Source organism: Metopolophium dirhodum, chromosome 7, assembly GCF_019925205.1.
Source record: "Metopolophium dirhodum isolate CAU chromosome 7, ASM1992520v1, whole genome shotgun sequence".
Taxonomy (NCBI): Eukaryota; Metazoa; Arthropoda; class Insecta; order Hemiptera; family Aphididae; genus Metopolophium; species Metopolophium dirhodum.
Window position 1 is genome coordinate 6,247,811 of NC_083566.1, and position 19,373 is coordinate 6,267,183.

At 30.5% G+C, this 19,373-nt stretch overlaps 1 long non-coding RNA gene across 1 annotated transcript; it reads left to right on the forward strand.

Moving 5' to 3' along the window:
* Positions 1-16,286: 16,286 nt before the first annotated feature.
* Positions 16,287-18,234, forward strand: LOC132948244 (uncharacterized). The gene is made up of 3 exons (XR_009665012.1): positions 16,287-16,425; positions 17,583-17,606; positions 17,979-18,234. It is a non-coding gene; the product is annotated as an uncharacterized LOC132948244 (long non-coding RNA).
* The last annotated feature ends 1,139 nt before the right edge of the window (positions 18,235-19,373 follow it).

A 19,373-nucleotide genomic window follows, 5' to 3' on the forward strand; every position in this document is an offset into this window, starting at 1 on the left:
TTTTCTGTTCCGGCGAGGAATTGACTATGAGTGGACTGTACAAGAGTTTCTGTCCCGTGTCCGTGTGGGTCTATGGAGTAGTTGTCTTTTAGGGAAGATCTAAATCGCACAAGACGTCTGCACGTGGCCCCTGTTTCGGAATAGTTTTATGGAACACTGAACGATTTTCTGTTCCACCTTCGTATTTATAAGCTTGGTCTCGCCCGCTGCAGCGCTGTGTAATCGCAGGAGCCGTCCATGATTGTATGTGATTGGATATTGCACGTGGTCACACGGCGGCTATAACGCTAGTTGCCCGCCGAATTGGTTGCAATGCCCACAGCATCCTTTCGATATTGCAAATGATGTCGCCTGTCTTGTCGATTTGTCTCTGGCTTCCGTTGATGCTTAGTCCTTCAGTTGATTAATTACGTGGTACGTGGTAGTCCTGTACTCCTGTATATACCAAGACGATAATATCATTGTACAAGTTGTTGTCAACATATTAACATTGCACATTATAAGGTTAAGCTTTGGTTAATTTTGAGGATGACCGATAAATATACTTAATTGGTACTGATTTGCTTATATTATATGTACCCGATTTTGGTATTATACGATACGATACTTTTCATTTATAAAAATTTAAGACCAAGGTAACCGTGATCCATTCCCCAATTCCCCAAATGTATCGCGAGTTGTGGTCCGGTAACCGCGAACATTAAGTAGGACCGGACTAGGCGTCAACATGTAAAGCAGTAAGCACATAACATTATAAGAATATTTTTAAGACTGCAGAAAATACTGATGGTACAACCAACGACCACGATAAAAACTAACCACCATCATAAAAACAAAAAGTATATTGAAACACCAACCAAATTTTCAAAACAGAGAGAAAACTTAATACGTACAAAAAAATAAACCCATAAACAATGATAGATTTAATATAAATTAAGAAATGTATTGTAAGCTTTATAATATTTGTTGTTATAGATGCTCAAGTTCGTAAGTATTTATGAGTTTTATTAATAGTTTTTTTAATAATATAATTGAAGGAAGTAGGTAAAAAAAATGGATATGATCGATATCAAAAATAGAAACTCCGAATTTTTTCCTTATAACGAGCAGTGAGTTACAAATAATGTTATCGTCAGTGAGAAACCACGTGGACACCCAAAATCGAGCGTTCGCGGACCACGGTGGATCAGCGAACGGGGACGCACTCGACGACATTGCGAGCGGGAAAGGTATAGCACACGAGCGCGGTCGTTGATAATTTACGCGTACGGTGATAGACGACGCCGACGGCCAACAGTCGATCGACTGCACAACGGTGAATGAGACCTCGAGGTCGATGTTACCGACGACGGTAGTGAAAATGGCGCACACGTGGGGTCGAAACGGCCGAGCACAACAAAAATCACAACGAACTAAAACAAACGCGTGTACGTCAAAACGTGGTCGACGGACGGAGCCGGACACTATAAACGACGAAGGAAGCGGGGGTGCGAAAAAAACCGATCGACCGGCCAAAAACGGACGTGCGTCGAGAACTGGTTGACCGCGATAGCCCGCAGCTGGAGGCGCGCCACAAGCATGTTCACAGATTGGGGGAGGGGTGGGGGGGAGTGGGCGGATTTCAACTTCGCGAATATTCGACACCCGACGCGACGTACGTCGCAGCAATGGGAGTAAAAGTTTATTCATCTCAATCCCAATAAAATCATAACATATATATTTGTAGTTGACAGTTGTATATTGTAAATGGTTATTATTCTGACAAAATATGATAATTAAATATTATTTCTAACGTTGTATTGATGATAATAGTCACTTAAATGTCTATAATTTATTTTTTATATCATGTTAAATACATTTTAAGTAAATTAGTATAAACTACATTTATCACGTATAAACCTATTTGTATTTAGAAACCATAAAAAGTACGTAATTGTTGTGTTTTTTATCGTATTGCTAATTTGTGAAATAAACTATAACTTAATCTGAAATTCGTTATTCAATATTCATAGTATTTTTTATCAATAACTGTTATTTCATCAATAATAATTTGTCATCTAAATTATACAAAAATAGGATATTTTTTAAATGAAAACTATCATACCCGCAGTATACTTTTTACTATTAAATTTCCAATTGTAACAATAAAATCATAATCCCATACGGTGGCGTAACTGAATAAAAATCTAGGGGGGCAATAAAATTAACCTCCCGTTCGGCCCTTCCTTTAGTCATAATCGCGATTTCAAGATAATAACGTGTTCACTAATCACGGATAATAATAGTCACGAATAATACGATTATTGCGATAATAGTAACACTGACAATACGTCAACATAATATTATTCAACAAGAGAAACCTAAAATAAATATAAACTTTTAGAAAGAAATTTGAGGAAACAAAATATATTTTAATATTATAATAATATGTTAACAGTCTTGTTAAGAATACTTTTTAAATGTGGAATATTTGGAGGGGCAAAATGATAGTTTTGCCCTCTCAAACATTTCTGGGGAGGGCGAGTGCCCCCTTTCCCCCCGCAATTAAACCACTGATCCCATATTTAGTATTTATTTCAAGTGGGTATGATTTTTTCAAACTACATAATGCGAATAATCTATAGCGACTGACAATGCAAATTTTACGTCTAACTTATGTTATTGGTTTGCAATTTCTTTTACTATCATATTTGAAAAAAGCTATTAATTATTAAATTTGAAAATAAATGTCCCTCTATTGAAAATGCTGAACTAAGTTGTATAACTAATACCTAGTTATAATTAATAACTTGTTATAATTTTTTATAGCTTCCATTAGTACGTATATTTTTGTTTTTTTTTTTAAATTTAATTAAAATGTACTATTTTATTCTGTGTGTGACATTATTCTGTATTTCGTCATAAAATAGACATTGAAGATCAAAAACGTTACAGTTCATGTTATTTGTAAAGTGTTGACCTATGTAGAAGAAGTTGTTTTCTAAAAGTTTACGTTCAAATGAATTGTTCAGCAGCAGTGGCGTATTTAGCATTCTTTTTAGGTGGTGGACAATAGAAAATTTTAGCTTACAGAGTTCAGGGGGAGGGGAGGGTACAATAATTAAATAATAATACATGTATTTAAGGAGTTTATCCTCAGATCCACCACCGTAAATACGCCCCTGAATCGATGTTAATTGTAATGTGTTTATATTCTTCATCTTCATCAGCTTAGCGGTCCATTCAGGACCATCGCTGCCATCAAAATCTCTCTCCATCTGTCTCTCTGATATGCTGTTTCTAATGTTGCGTTCGGGTCTAACATTACTATATCTTTAGCAACTTCGTCAATCCATCGGGTTTTGGGTCGTCCTAGGGGTCTTGTTTTATTTATTTTATTGATTAGTACATTTTTAATTAACTGTCCAACTGGTCTCCAGGCATGTCCAAACCATTCTAACTGTTTTTTCCTACAAAAGGAGATATGTTTGCCTTACTATAAAGAAGCTTTGCATTTTCGTTACTTCATTTTTCGTATGCTGTGTTTCTGGGTTAAAGATTAGTCCATATATGGTTCGTAATTCTTTCCTTTCGAACGTGATAAGTCTTCTACTATGACCTTTAGTCAACGACCGGTTTCACAGGCGTATGTTATCACAGCTCGAAGGTAGCTATGGTGTAAAAGTATCTTTGATTCTCTGGATAACAACTTCGATCTCAGAAGTTTGATAATACTGAAATAACATCTATTTCCACTAGTGATCCGTTTGTTTATTTCTATATACATATCATTTGTATTGTTGATGTTCACGCCCAAGTACTTAAAATTATCAACTTTTTCAAATTTATAATTATCAACTTTTATGGAATCTATATTTGGCGGAATTCTCGATACGACCATGTACTTAGTTTTTCCCTCGTTTACATGTAATCCTATTCCTTTACTTGCATTTATGAGCTTAGATATTGAGTTGATGACTACCTCCTTGGTTTCACCCATTATCACAATGTCATCTGCATAAATTAACATAACATGGTCATTGCTTATCTCCATTCTTCTGTCGTCGTTTGTGTCTATTATAATTTTTTCGATGGCTAAGTTGAATAATGCAGGTGACAAAACGTCTCTTTGTTTTAGGCCAGATATAACTTTAGAAGGATCTGAGTAACCTTGCAAATAACGCACTCTGCATAATGTTTTTCCGTAGCATGCTTTTATTTGGGTATTCCTAAAATTACCAATACTTTCCAAAGTTCTTCTCTGCCTGCTTGTAATCCACAAAGACTAAATGCAGGTCCTTTCCAAATTCGTAATATTTTGACATTATCTGTCTTAGTGCGAAGACATGATCTGTTGTGGATTTTCCTCTCCTAAATCCACATTGGTAATTCCCAACTATTTCTTCGACATACGGGTTTATTCTTTCTAATATCAGCGTTGTCAAAATTGTATATCATGTGTCCAGTCTATAGTTCTCAGTTTTAGTGGGATTTCTCTTTTTAAATATTGGGCATACAATTGCGGTTTTCCATTCTTCTGGGATAGTCTCAGTTTTCCATATTGTCTTAATAACTTCTGTAATTTTGCTCACTAATATGGTACCACCTTATTTAAGTAATTTCGCCAATATGCTGTTCTCTCCTGGAGCTTTGTTGTTTTTAAGCCTCTTAATTAAATTCTCAATTTCTTCATATTTGGGTGTGTCTATATCTATTTCTGCTGATTGGCTGTTTGTATTTAAATCATGCCCTACTGTGAGTCGATTCAGAAGGTCTTCTAAATGCTCCTTGAAATGGTTTATGACTTGTTTTTCTTCTGTGATCATAGCTCCCGTTTCGTCCACTATGATCCTTGTTTGTGGCTTTAAACCAACTTTTACTTCCCCGGTCATTTTGAAAAACTTTTTGAGTTTATATTAGAATAGAAAACAAGGCGTATTCCATAAACCAAAAATTAAGTAACTTCAAATGCGAAGGACACAGGATAATAAGGGTATTTTATAATATCCAAACGTCAGAATTCATACAATGGTACAGCTGTAGAGAAACTAAAGGGATCAAAACATTGAATACAACTATAAACAACTTTCATATTGTATCTTATATTGTAATAACTAAATAGGTAATTATTTATTAATAACATTAGTTTAACAAATATATTTTTTGCAGACGCTTTTAGTAAGTATATTTTATATTAATATATACTATATTGTATATGCCTATAATTTATTTTACTCAATTTTAATTAATCAAAAATTATTATTTACAGAAACAGAAAGTACGTTTCATTTATTTTTAATATGTATATGTAATATGTAATAGGTTAGGTTAGGTTAGCCTAACCTACATAATCATGTTATTTTGCATGGAAATTGTTTTTTAAATGTTTTGACTAGAAATCTGACTGGAACTATAATACAATTTAAAATTGTTTGTGATGTTGATGAAGTGCATACAAATATATGAACTTAAACGTTTATAAAAAAAATTATGATAACATATGTATACTCAATATTTTTCAAAGCAGTAGCTTTTGAATTTTAACGATGTATTACATTTCAATTTTTTTCTTATAAAATAAAATATCATACACTAGACTTATTATCACCTCGACAAACGCTTAAGCGCGCATGAGGAGTAACGTTCACAGCTTAGTATATTTGCTTTGTAATAATTATAAGTATTTAACTTATGTGACTGTCTCTATCTTTCTATTGCAAATACATTTCCATTATTTCGTATAAATTCTTAGTATGGATCACTTCAGAACAATATTATCTTTCAGTGTTGTTTTAATAAGAAAGGCTCTACCTAATATGCATTTTTGCCCACGAATACCTACCTATTGTAGTTGTACGTATCGCGTAGGTGTAGTTTTAATTTATTTGTTTTATTTACTGTACAATACTTAATATGATAAATTAACTTTTTAAGCTTAGAATAAAATTGTATACGAATATAAAAGACTTTATAATTTTGAAAATCTAGATTTTTGCAATTATCTATTTGTGGAAAATATAATTTACATAGAAGTTATTATTTTTTTAACTTTATTATTTACAGTTAATGAAGGTATGTATTGTTTTTTTCATATGTAATAGTGTTAAAGCAGTAGTTTAGTTTTGAGGAACCATGTTTTATATTTTCATTTTTTTGTTTTACCTAATAACATAAATTGTATACTTAAGTCAAAAAAGGTGGATAAGTGGATGTCGCTCTGCTGTATAGTAGGTTACAAGTGGGTCACTGTAATGGATGGTGTTAAATTTGAATTCAATGATATAATATCATTGTATAAGAAAAACGATTCTGAGCGAAAACGGTCAGTCAGCCTATGATTTTACCAAGTATATTTGATGATATTATTGTGAATAAAGTAATTTATATATAACCTATTTACTCGGAGCCTTGTTTTAAATTTTCAATCTTTAGCCATAAATGTTAAACATTTTATACATTTTTAACCACAAAATAATTAATAAATTATAAATTTGATAAATGTTGTCAAAATTTGAACTTTAAATGCTTATAAAAAAAATTGTGCCTATGTATTTTTAATATTTTTCAACTGCTATTAGAACGATAGATCAGGAGCCTTAAATTAAATTTTCACGCTTTTTTACCCAACAAATAAAAATTTATTGATATTTATAGAAAAAAAAACTAAAAAAATTGAAAACTGACAATGTCCGTAAACAGCTCAAAAAGAGTCAAAATATTTTCAACATTTTATGGTGTATAGAAAATGCTAATATGAACATTCAGTGAAATTTTCAAGTATCTACAGTCATTCGTTTTTTAACGAAAAAATAAGAAAATTGTTACATGAGAAATCGAGTAAATATCAAATGTTGTAAAAATATAAATTTCAGACGCTCATAAAAAACCCGGGTGTTTCTATATTTTTTTGTTTATCCTGAATATTTTGAAAAGTACTTATAATTACATTGTATAGGTACTTTCCAAAACTTGTAACTAGATCCAATTTGCTACTAGAAACCACACTTAAAGTTCAGTGGCACAACTTCATAAAAAGGGGCCCATGTGAACATTTCTAGACCGGGGCCCTTACCTGCTAGCAAGAATAAAATACAGTCATATCTTATTGTAACTCTAAAAATAAATATATTGTTTTCTCACATGTTATAATAGTTAAAAATTATTAGTTATACTATAATATACCTAATTTTACACAGGTTTCTCGACATTATTATTTAGTGTTATTATTTGTATTATAATATTATATAAGCTGTCCCACCCGACGTTCTTCAGGCCAAAGATTTGAATTTTTATAAATATATTTGTACAATTATATACGATATTTCATCTAATTATAATATTAATATAATATAAAACAAACTGCAACCATTTAGATTGACAAAGATATTTCTTTTTTCTTAGGCTAAAAAAATCATGTGTGTGTGAGCTACCCTTTACCTATCTACACTCTACTATTTATGAATTGAAAAATCAAGCTATACACACCCTCCAAGTTTCAAGTAATAATCTATTGAACACGGTCATTTGTTGAGGCTATTAATTTCGGATAAACCAACATACAATTTTAGTTGTACCCATAACCCGGTTTCGCCCGTAAAAAAATGAAAAAATACAAAATTATATAGGTGTATTTTGGTTTTGGTGTCTAGGTACCTCAGTTCAAAGATAAATTTGGGTAGCTTTGCGAACTAAATCGACCAAGATGAACAATTTATCCGTGGTGGATTGGGTATAGCACTTGATATAAATCGAACGTGGTTCAAACTACTCTAACTTTCCTGATATCTCCAAGAACAATTAAAAATTTTCACAAAATCGCTCAAGTAGTTTTTGAGAATCTATATAATAGCTACAAATATACATTCAACTCTCATATTTGTTTTAAGATAATATTATTTCTTTACTCGAAACCATAAGCGTGCGACGATTTAATGGATCCTTTTACCTCATCTGCTAGAGTAACTAATGACAAACATTTAAAACACTAATTTTTACTAACTACTTCTCCTATAGCCAATAGTAACCATTTATAAACAAAAATTTGTAACGTTAATCTCAAAATACCTGTTTAAACACCTCTCCGGGTTAGACCTACCAGGTTCAATTGTAAATTTAAACCTTCCTCTTGAATCACTCTATCAATTTAAAAAAAACCGCATCAAAATCCGTTGCATAGTTTTTAAGATCTAAGTATACAGACAGACAGCGGGACTTTGTTTTATACTATGTTAAGATTTAGATATAGATTATATTATACTAATTATACTAAATTTATTAATATTTAATTATTATTATATTATTTTACATATTATACATTATAGTAGGAATATCGTATATGAGATCTCGGTGAATTTGAATTGTACACCCAAAACTCCCGATAATTGCGTCACTGTTAAAGTTGAATATCCAACTATTGAATTTGTCATAAGACGAATACATTTTTACGTAATAAATACACAAACATATTGCTCCACTCAGAATTTAAAATACATTATTAATAAATGATAGAAAAACTAATAGCAAAAATATTTACATAATAACAGTCCTTGAAAGATGCTTTATAATATAGGATTAACATACAGCCTCTGTCCTAAATACATTTGGCTTTAAAAATTATAATGATTGATCATTGTATTCAAATTTTACACATAAATCACATATGAAATTGGAACTCAATGCACACACGAAGTGTGTATTGTACTATACAGCAGTGTCATTTTCTATTTTTTTTTATCTATTCTTTACTGACAACTGATAAACTTAGCTCGTCATAATTATAAATTGATAAATTTAATCCCACTTACAGTAAATGTATTCATTATTTAGAAATCAAATATAACAGTTCAATAAAAAACAATAAAATGCCAAATTATAAGAATAATTTCCTACTGATATTTTTAAATCGTGATAATTTATAATTAATCCTGAGTTATCATATTTTATTAATTACACAATAATTGTAACTATAACATTATAATTTTTTTTTCTAGATTGGATGGGTATGTATAAATATTATGTAGTTTTATAATTTCATTTATGTTAAATTGTAATTTTGTACTAACAAAATACATTTGATTGGAACCAAAAATTGTAACTCAAATTTTTTTTTTAATCCTTTTTTTATATTATTATATTGTAACGGTATAAACAAATACGAATACGGTCCTTCAAAGGATACCGGGAAACAAACATTCGAACAAAACACAGCAGAACTTTTCGATAACATTAACATTTGAGACAAGCAAGTGTAACACAAAAGCAAGGATAAATAGCGTGTCGAAAGTGCTGTTTTCACTGGCCTCATTGGTATTGTGAGAACCATAGATCTATAAACTAGAGGACAGCGCATTCCACTCCACCCTGTCTTCAATGCTATAGAATCATAAAGCTGAGAAAGAAGGGAGAGAAAACGAAGAGAGAAGGAACTACATTAGAAAATCATAAAGAAATAAGAAACTGAGGAAAAATTTCTCATTTTTTTCCATTTTCTTTATCAACCTTTAACAATAAAATATATGCAATATGGTTGACAGATAAGCAGATTTTATTGTAACACAATTTTTTATTTGGCAGTAGCCACACAATAAATTACTAAGTTGTTTCTTTTCTCGCTCACTCTATATCGTACCCCTGCTCCTCTATCTAAGCGTTGTCCATTAGTTATAGGTCTATGGTGATAACCAACGAATATTGAAAACCAATGCTGTATAAAATCAGGCACGATATCGTCAAACCATGTGCAATACTTAGGAGTCACACTAGACTGATCACTCCACGTATGCCTACATATTATTATTTCAACATCTTCCAGTCAAGATAGCCCAGTATACATTGTAACTACCCAGTGCAAAACCACAAAATTCCAATTTTATTTTCCGTTGAAATTTCAATATTTAAAATTAATATAATACCAATTTTATGATATAAAGATAGGCCATGCTATAAGACGAAATGGAAATAAACATTTTAGTGTTATTGCTGCTCCATAGGTTTCGATGATGTATTTGAAAATAAGTATTTATCTGTTCATAATAAGAAAGCACCGTGCTCGCGCATACGGCATTGTACGCGTTGTCGACAGAGTGCGCGGGTCAACGACAGTTGTCTGTGGAGTGGGGCACGATTATATATTTAATCGTGAGTGAAATGGATGAGCCAACTCTAGAACCAGAACGCCCGGTGCGCTCTTATTCTGAACAGATCTAATATAGAAGAATTATGATATTAAATTGCCAAAATGTTTCTTTTGTTACCAGATTTAAAATATAACGTGATCGTAGCTTATTTAAAGCTACCTCTGTTTTCATCGGATGCTGTTGCTTTAGTCTCACTAGATATCCATATTTTTTCCAGAATTCTAGTACTATTCCTTATTTTAAGATCTCTTGATACACAATAAACTTGATAAAATTCTTCTGGGGTTTCAAAAATCTTTCACAAGACTAGCTTCTTGTCCGTCTGCATAATTCTATTTGGCCAATTTAAGCTTCCGTCTCATCAGGCGCGATTCTTGACGTTGAATAACCGCGTCAGTGGCTGATGATAAGTGAATATTTTAAACTTACATCCCAATAAATATAGGTGGAAGTGCTAGACCGTCCACATTATATCTAATAACTCTTCTGTTCTAGTTCTGTAAGCTTGCTCTGATTTGTTGAATGTCCGGAAAACGTATGTGATTGTTTTCAATGAGTACTGAATTCTTCAGACGTTCAAAAATATTAGATGATCCACTCAGTACAAATGGCATCTGTATAAATTCATAGTGAAATGATGATATCCACTATCCAGATCTAACGTGAAATAGTAACGAGAACGACCAAGCTGATCTAATATTTCGTCAATTCAGGGTATTGGGATTGCATCCCCCCACTGTAATTTGATTTAGTCGACGAAAATCAAAACACACACAACACTGAGGTGTTTCTTGTGCGTCAGGCTTTTTTTGTACGCCGATTATTGGTGCATTCCATGGAGAATCTGATGGATGGATGCTTTTGTTTGTCTCCTACTCTTCCACTTATTTGATGATTTCTTGTCTTTTGGCATATAGAAGTCTATAGGGACGTATATTGATAGGTGTTACGTAACATGTAGATATGTAGTTATCACTGTTGTTATCAATATCATTATTATCATTGTAAGGTTATGTAAAAAAATTGTCGCATTTTGTTTTTTATTTTTTTGCTCGATATGCACAACCACATTTTCGTTATAATAAAATATACAGTCTACTCACGATTAACGAAAAACCACCGAGTTATTCTTTTTTTTACATCAACAATAGGTGTAGCATTTTCTGGTGTACAAATTTCATTATGTATGGTAGTTGTGGACGCGAGAGTATCTCCATCTAAATTGAATATAATTGTAGACCCACGGCATATCTTCCATAAGCTGTCACATTCTTTGGGATTCAAGTGCTCTGCATGTATTGCCTCCTTGCAGCGTCGTAAATGACTTATATCCCCAAGTTCCATTTAATAATGTGTAGCTACTAGCATTGTGCCTTTTTGAAATTCACTTAAAGATATATCTAAATTAGAAGAAGTGGTTGAAGTGTTACTGGATGCTCTGTGCAATTAACTACGACTTCCAACAGTTGTATTTGTTAAACTGTAGATTAGACATTCCCGATATGCACGTTTTCACCTCCAAAATATTGAGAATACCCTTATATCCCCAAGCAACTGTAGGGAAATAACACTAGCTACCATAAAAGGTAGATCCAAACACTCTCAGCGATTCATCCAAAATGTCATCATCTAGTGGTTAAAATTAACTGTAATTATTAGATTGAATTATCAGTAAATATCAAAAAAAATATTGGTATAAAACGCAAATATCTGTAATAAAAGTTTGTTGCATAATATACACATACTGTTGCGTCCCCATCACGTATGGTGCTCCGTCGGGCCCAGTAATGTTATAATTTATAAGATCGTCGTTCATATGAACAGTCGTAATAGTTAATTTTTTTTGTATGCGTCAGTCGTCGTCGTACGTCACTCGTTGTAGCTTAATGTCATTACGAATGTAAAATGTATACTTTTATGTATATTAATTGTTGAAAAGTGTTTAATTATTATGATAAGCCATAATAATAATAAAAATCGATGCGTTATATTTAAATTCGAAACCATACAGTCTACCGATAGAATATAACCGTGGTCTTCATGGCTACACATACCTTGTAGAGTAATTATAGCATTATAACAATTGTGTTAATATTTGACATTACCTATACTTTTTTTTTTTAATGGCCTAGTTCGGACGCAATTTTGTCAGAATTTCTGGTTGGGCAACCGTAGGTTTCTGCTATGCCCGGTTGGGAGATGGCGATATCACCGTCTAAATATTTGCCTGCCTAGAGAGCGATGCCGCCCGTGGCCGGGACTCAAACCGGCGACGGTGCACATTAGAACCAACGCCGTAGTCTACTCGGCCACTCCTCCCCCCCCAAAAAAAAAGGTACCCATACTGGTCTCTTCCTGGACCTTCGATTTAATATTTATTGACAAATAATATGGTTAATAACTACAACTTATTTTTTTATAACTATTTTCCAGATAATTTGGCCGGTAAGAAACATTTTTTAAGTTTTTTTATTTCAATGATCTTTTTAGTTTATTTTTGTTTGAAAGTTTCTTGGTAAATTTACATTAGCAATATTTTTCTTCTCCCATAATGTTTTTTAAGCTATTGAAAATCATAGAAAATAAAATTTTAAAATGTTCTTTAGAGTTTATGCCAGGGCTTTGCATCTGAATGATTTATTCAGGTTTTGAGTTTTGGGTGCCGCATGTATTCATGTGTTTAAACAAGAGAATAAAAATTTTAATCAAGCGTATGGATGTTATATGACATATTTATAATATACTAGCTGATTCCATGCACGTTAAATGTATCAACTCTATATGACTCAAACTTTGTTCAAATCGTTATTTAATATTCAGTGTATGGCGTTCAAAATTTATCTTAACTTTTCCGTTGCTAAAAATAAAAATTCTGATTCGCAGCAGTACATTCTCAGGTAGGCAATCTATCTGCGGTAGATCGCAGATCCCGCCGTGCTGTTTGTACGTAAGTGTATGATTTAACTCTTAAGTATCAAAGTTATACCAAGTTTGTCGTTTTTACTTAATTCCACCTATGATGGATTAATATTATCAATTTATACAAAATCCTATCCTAACCTAACCGTACTTAAATCCGATGAATAAAAAAAAAACTAATTTAACCCTTTGTAAATTAACCTATCTTCTTCCCAGAGGTCTAATCTACCCACAAACATTAATTTATATATATATCTAACTATATATATACAAAGACTATAACTATATAGACTAAACTCTAGAACTACTTATCAGATCTTCTTGTATATTATATTATATATATGTATATTGACAAAAAATAATAATATAAATCAAAAAACATGCCCGATTAACCAATTGCAACCTAAAATTTTCTTTCATATAAACCTTCTCCGTGAAAATATACTCTTTCGTTTAAAAAAAAAATCAAGGAGATCTGATAAGTAGTTCCAGAGTTCAGCCTGTACAGACATTTTCATTTCACGTTTTTATAGTTTGATATTATATTATAATTTATATTTAAAAAGTAAAGCAAATAGTTTTTTTTATTATTATTATTATTAAAAACACATGGCAACCATTTATAAACAAAAATTTCCATCGGAAATCTCCAAATTCCCGTTTGAGTACCTAACGGGGTTGGTCCTCTCCCTTTTTAAATTAGCCTATCTTTTAAGTTCGGCCATATTACACACACTGTGAAAATGTCATCAAGATCAGTCCAGTAGTTTCGGAGTTTATTCCGGACAAAGATGTGACACGGGATTTTTATATTTAAGATTTATGACATATCTATAATATATACTCGTGATAATACCAGTTACTGCAATAATATATACAATGTGTAACAGAAAGACCTGACAATGTACCTTGTGTCTATGCATTTTTTTTTGATTCTGAGTGGAACAATGAATGTATTGATTTTACAATGATGTGTGTTTTTTTTTTATTTTTTTTTTTTATTTTTGTGTCTGTCATCACCTTTTAGGACAGTAAAAGGGCTTGGATTTTCTTCAAAAGTAACTTTTCTAATAGGAAAGTGAATCTAGTTGGTACTTTGGGGGTCAAAAGTAAAAATTTCCCAGTTGTTTTCAGAAGCGACGTGAAAAACAAAAGAAAAATTAAGGAAAAACGGGAATTTTTACGCAATGCTGTTTTCGAGAAAATCGATTTTGGTTTTTGGTGCAACTCTAAAACAAATGACCGTAGGGACATGAAATGTTGACTGAATGTTTATGATTGCATTTCCTATACACCATATCATTTTCCAAATATTTTGAGCTGTTTACGGACACTGTCAATTTAGTTTTTTTTTCTATAAATATCAATAAAATTGTATTTGTTGTGTAAAAAAGCGTGAAAATTTAATATAAGGCTCCTGATATATCGTTCTAATAGCAGTTGAAAAATATTAAAAATACATAGGCACAATTTAAATTATTTAAAGTTCAAATTTTGACAACATTTATCAAATTTATAATTTATTAATTATTTTGTAGTTAAAAATGTATAAAATGTTTAACTTTTATGGCTAAGGATTGAAAATTTAAAACAAGGCTCCTCGTAAATAGATTATAATATTATATAAATTACTTTATTCACAATAATATCATCGAATATAATTGGTAATATCATAGGCTGACTGACCGTTTTCGCTCAGAATCGTTTTTCTTATACAATGATATTTTATCATTGAATTCAAATTTAACACCATCCATTACAGTGACCCACTTGTAACATACTGTACAGCAGAGCGACATCCACTTACCTACCTTTTTTTTTATTGGTTACTTATAGTGATTTTAATGATTTTTTCACTCTTCGGTATGTTTTAAAAAGTGCAAAAATGTTCCTAATGTATTCCTACACGTTTGAAATAATTGTTTAGATTCTGAGTGATTATCTTTAACGGTATCGTGTTCAATGGAAAACTGAATCTAGTTGGTGTATTGGAGGTCTAAACTTAATATTCCCAGTAATTACCATAAACTCCGGGAAAAAAAAAATTAAGGAAAGAAGAGAATTTTTATGCAAAGTCGGTTTTGCACCATGGTCAATTGTTTCAGTGCTGCACCAAAAACCAAAATTTTGTCAAAAACCGACTTTGCGTAAAAATTCTCTTCTTTCCTTATTTTTTTTTCCCGGAGTTTATGGTAATTACTGGGAATTTTAAGTTTAGACCTCCAATACACCAACTATATTCAGTTTTCCATTGAACACGATACCGTTAAAGATAATCACTCAGAATCTAAACAAGTATTTCATTCAATTGTTGGATACTTTGAATTTTCACTGAATATTATTTATATTACATTTTCTATAATTCATAACATTTTCAAAAATGTTGACTTGTTTAAAGCTATTTACGGAAATTTTTAACTATACTATAATATAATATATTATACTATGATAAAATTAAAATTATTTTTCATTTCTATCAAAAACTCTTAATTTTCTAACTTATTCTGTACATTTTTTGAGAACTTTTCAAACAAACCACTAGATTTGCATCTTTATTCATAACAATATATTGCAAATGTCTTATAATTACTTATACTTATAAATTAAAACCGGGCATTTTATTTCTAGGTCAAATATGTAAATCTTTTTATTTTTAATAGTAACTATATTTTTACACTATTTATTATATGAATCTTACATGTTTCTATAGTTTAAAGCTAGATTGTTTATATACTCCATGATATTATAGTAGAACAATATTATAAATGTTTTGTGATAGTTATAACTAGAGTTTTTTTTTTGTTCCAGCATCAATAGGTACGTAATCACTTTACCTTTGTAAAATATGATTGTCTTTTAGTGTTTTTTACTAAAAGTTTTCACGTAAGGAATGTATGGATTTACTGTCGATATATTTTCTATTTATCAACTGTAAATTAAACTAAAATAACTTTCCAATCTATTGCACTCATAATAAAATGATATCATATTTAAATATGATACCGAAATATAATACCAAGTAACAACACTGCCTTTATACTGTAGGTATATATATTTTTTTAATAACTGCTGAATTTTATAAAAACCCGTAATTAGAGAATGATAATGATTATAAAATGTTTATTTACTGGTAGAGTAACATTATAGGTATGAATCCGTTTAGTTGATAAGCCGTCACCCATTATTGGGTTTGACTATAACTATCACTGTCCAGATTGATAAGGTATTCATTTTCTATAAAAGGTTGACTCTGCAGGGTTCCTCAACTATACAAATCAATCAACTTAAATTTTAAAATATATTATACTATTAACGGTAGGTCCATAATATCACATTAATTTCAATTTAATATTATTATTATTGTTTTTTTTTCTAGCGAAACTTGCCCTATGTATGTATATATGATATAATTAACACTATAAAATAAAGTTTAAACTAAAATATAATCAAACTATTCAATATTTTAATTAGTATAAAGAATACGTCTTACAAGCAACAATTTTTATATTCTGCAATTATGATTTATAAAAAAAAACTATATATTTACATATTATTCCCCGATTATTGAGCCAATCAATAACCTAATATTCAACGACATTTTTAATTATATATTTTTATGTCGATGGGTAGAGTAAAATAACCTTATTTGTCAAGGTTATCCCACATAGGTCTTATAAGTGACTTATATACAATATGTTTTGTATGTATGGAGATCTTTGACTTAAGGATTGGCCGAAGGAGATGTAGTCGACTATTTCGTTTTTTTCTTTTTGATTATAAATATAATCAAGAATAATACCTACAATCTACATAGTTAGCTTCCGAAGACAGGAATCTGTGACCTTTGAAAGTATAGTGGAGGACATTTGGCTTTCTTTAACGGTTTAACGTGGAAATCACATGAATCGAATTTCTCAAGATTAATTTTGATTCACCACTTAGGTGGGAGTTGTTAATTTTTTATTTAATGAGAGTTTAGTTGTTTTCTATAGACAGCAGTATTTTGTACTAAAACGTTTATATTTGTTTTCAAAACATTTTAATTTTTTGACGATATTTAAAAATCGATTTCATTTTTGTTTGTCTAAAGGATACCGATATTTTAGAAATGGGATCGGGCACAACATTTTTTTAGGTATCAGATCTGTTTACGCACGAGTAAAACTTGGTTGCATATTTCTTGCTTGTTTGTTTGTCTTTTTTTGTAAGATTATTCGTATACTGCAGATTGTACAGAGTATAATATAATAAATTGAGTTGCATTTTCGATTTTTCTTGATATTTTTTTTCAATTTCAATTTTATTGATACGTCATGGTTAATAAAAAAATATACGTCCGTCAACAACAACTTAAGTAAGCTAAGCATTGATTTATATATGTCAATAACATGAATGTTGAGATTCAAAATTTTTTTTATCTGATGAAAAATTCTTTGAGTTTATTGAATATTTAAAATGTTTACCAATAGAGTTAGGTGCATACTTACATGATAAGTTCTACCTACCAAAAACAATAGGAAACTGTCACAGTGCAGCTTATTTTTACAGTTGTTTCAACGATGTGTGGGAATGGTATGTATATTGTATAAATACTGTGTTTAAATACTGTATAAATACTTAATGTTTTAGTCATTTTATGTTTTTTTATTTGTATTTTAAAAGTACGTTAATAGCATTTTTCTGTCTCTGTAAAAAGTATCAGTTAGATTTATCAAAATCAGGGCATTTTAAAAAATATTTTTTAGTTTAAAATGTAACAAAGTTTCAATATATTCATGTTAAAAATAATTACAATTAAATGGGTTTGTGTTGAATAAATATTTGCCTGGTTTTTGGGCTAAAAATTTATCTTTATAATCGTATAAAAATCGAGTTCTGTACGCGCCTGTGGAAGGGCATTCTAATGAACGCACTCAACAAACCTAATACTAATTTATTTTACAGATCCTAATGGCTTTTGTACAACTTACATGGTAAAGAACCAATTCCAAAATACTCTTACAAGAATGATGACAATGATTACTTAAATATTTTGTTTAGTCATTTTAATATAAATATTAATTTTATTGTGTAATTCAATATTTAATCACATTAATCATTATATTATGTATGACAATATTCTAATTACAAATGCATACTAGTTACTACTAGGTGTAATAATTCATACTAAAATAAATGCGATGTTTTCGGCAAAAAATAATTCAATATTATATTGTATATTACTAATAAAAGTACCTACCTAATATAAATTACTTATATAATATATTTTTTTTGGTTTGCTTTACGAGACGTTTAAACTGTTTGTAGCTAAAACTACTTCCTTCCAACGATGTCTATTAAAAATGTTTTTTCCAAATTTGACAATATACAATATTACAACGACCTATTCAACCACGAGGTAAACTTGACTGTTATTATACAGAAGATCGGTTAACTATTCTCTCCATTAATTCTTATATTTTTTAAATATTTTGTTCCTTATTACAATATGTTTATTTATTATTTACTATTCCTGGTACTACTGGCACTGCAATGTCAATATAGCAACGTATTGTAATTTGTCAATCATCATATGATGTTCATAAAGTCGCCCCCTCCCCCCCACCTACTTTGACACTGAGACTCAAAACTAGTGCCAATATTTAGCAACCAATGTTTTTGCAAAAATTTGATCGCCATTCGCAAGTATTCCTCATTTACAACTAAGGTCTATTTATATTTCGGTAAGAAAAATATCAATTTTAATTTTAATGGAATTCATTCGAGATATAATAATATTATAAATTATAATACTATTCACTGCTGATTTTAAATATCACCACAGCACGAATCAGCATTGAACATTTTCCTTCGATCATATTAATATTAAATTGTTTGATGTAAAAACCTATCATATTATACCATATCATATTCATATCAATAATATGGCATGTGTGTTTATGCCGAATGCATGAACATAATAGTCCACTGGCGAAATAACCGATTCATTAAAGATAACAAATCGTTTGCGAGGTAAACATAAAAATAATAATTTAATAATTTAATATCCGATATTATAGGTTTGCATGCAAAATACATGCAGTACGTATAGGTTATATGACTCACCACTTCGTTAATAAGACTCAAATTTCTTAAAAAAAATATGGTAAAAAATAAACATTTTTGGTTAAAATTTAAAAAATTACATATTTTTTTAGGTTATTTCTGGTTTCGATTCATGTTTTATAATGTGTGTTTGTACAATACATTTTATCGCATTTCACATTTTTCGCAATCATCGTAATTGTAGTGTGAGTTCTAACATATCACTAAATACACTCCCGATTACCTGGCACAGTG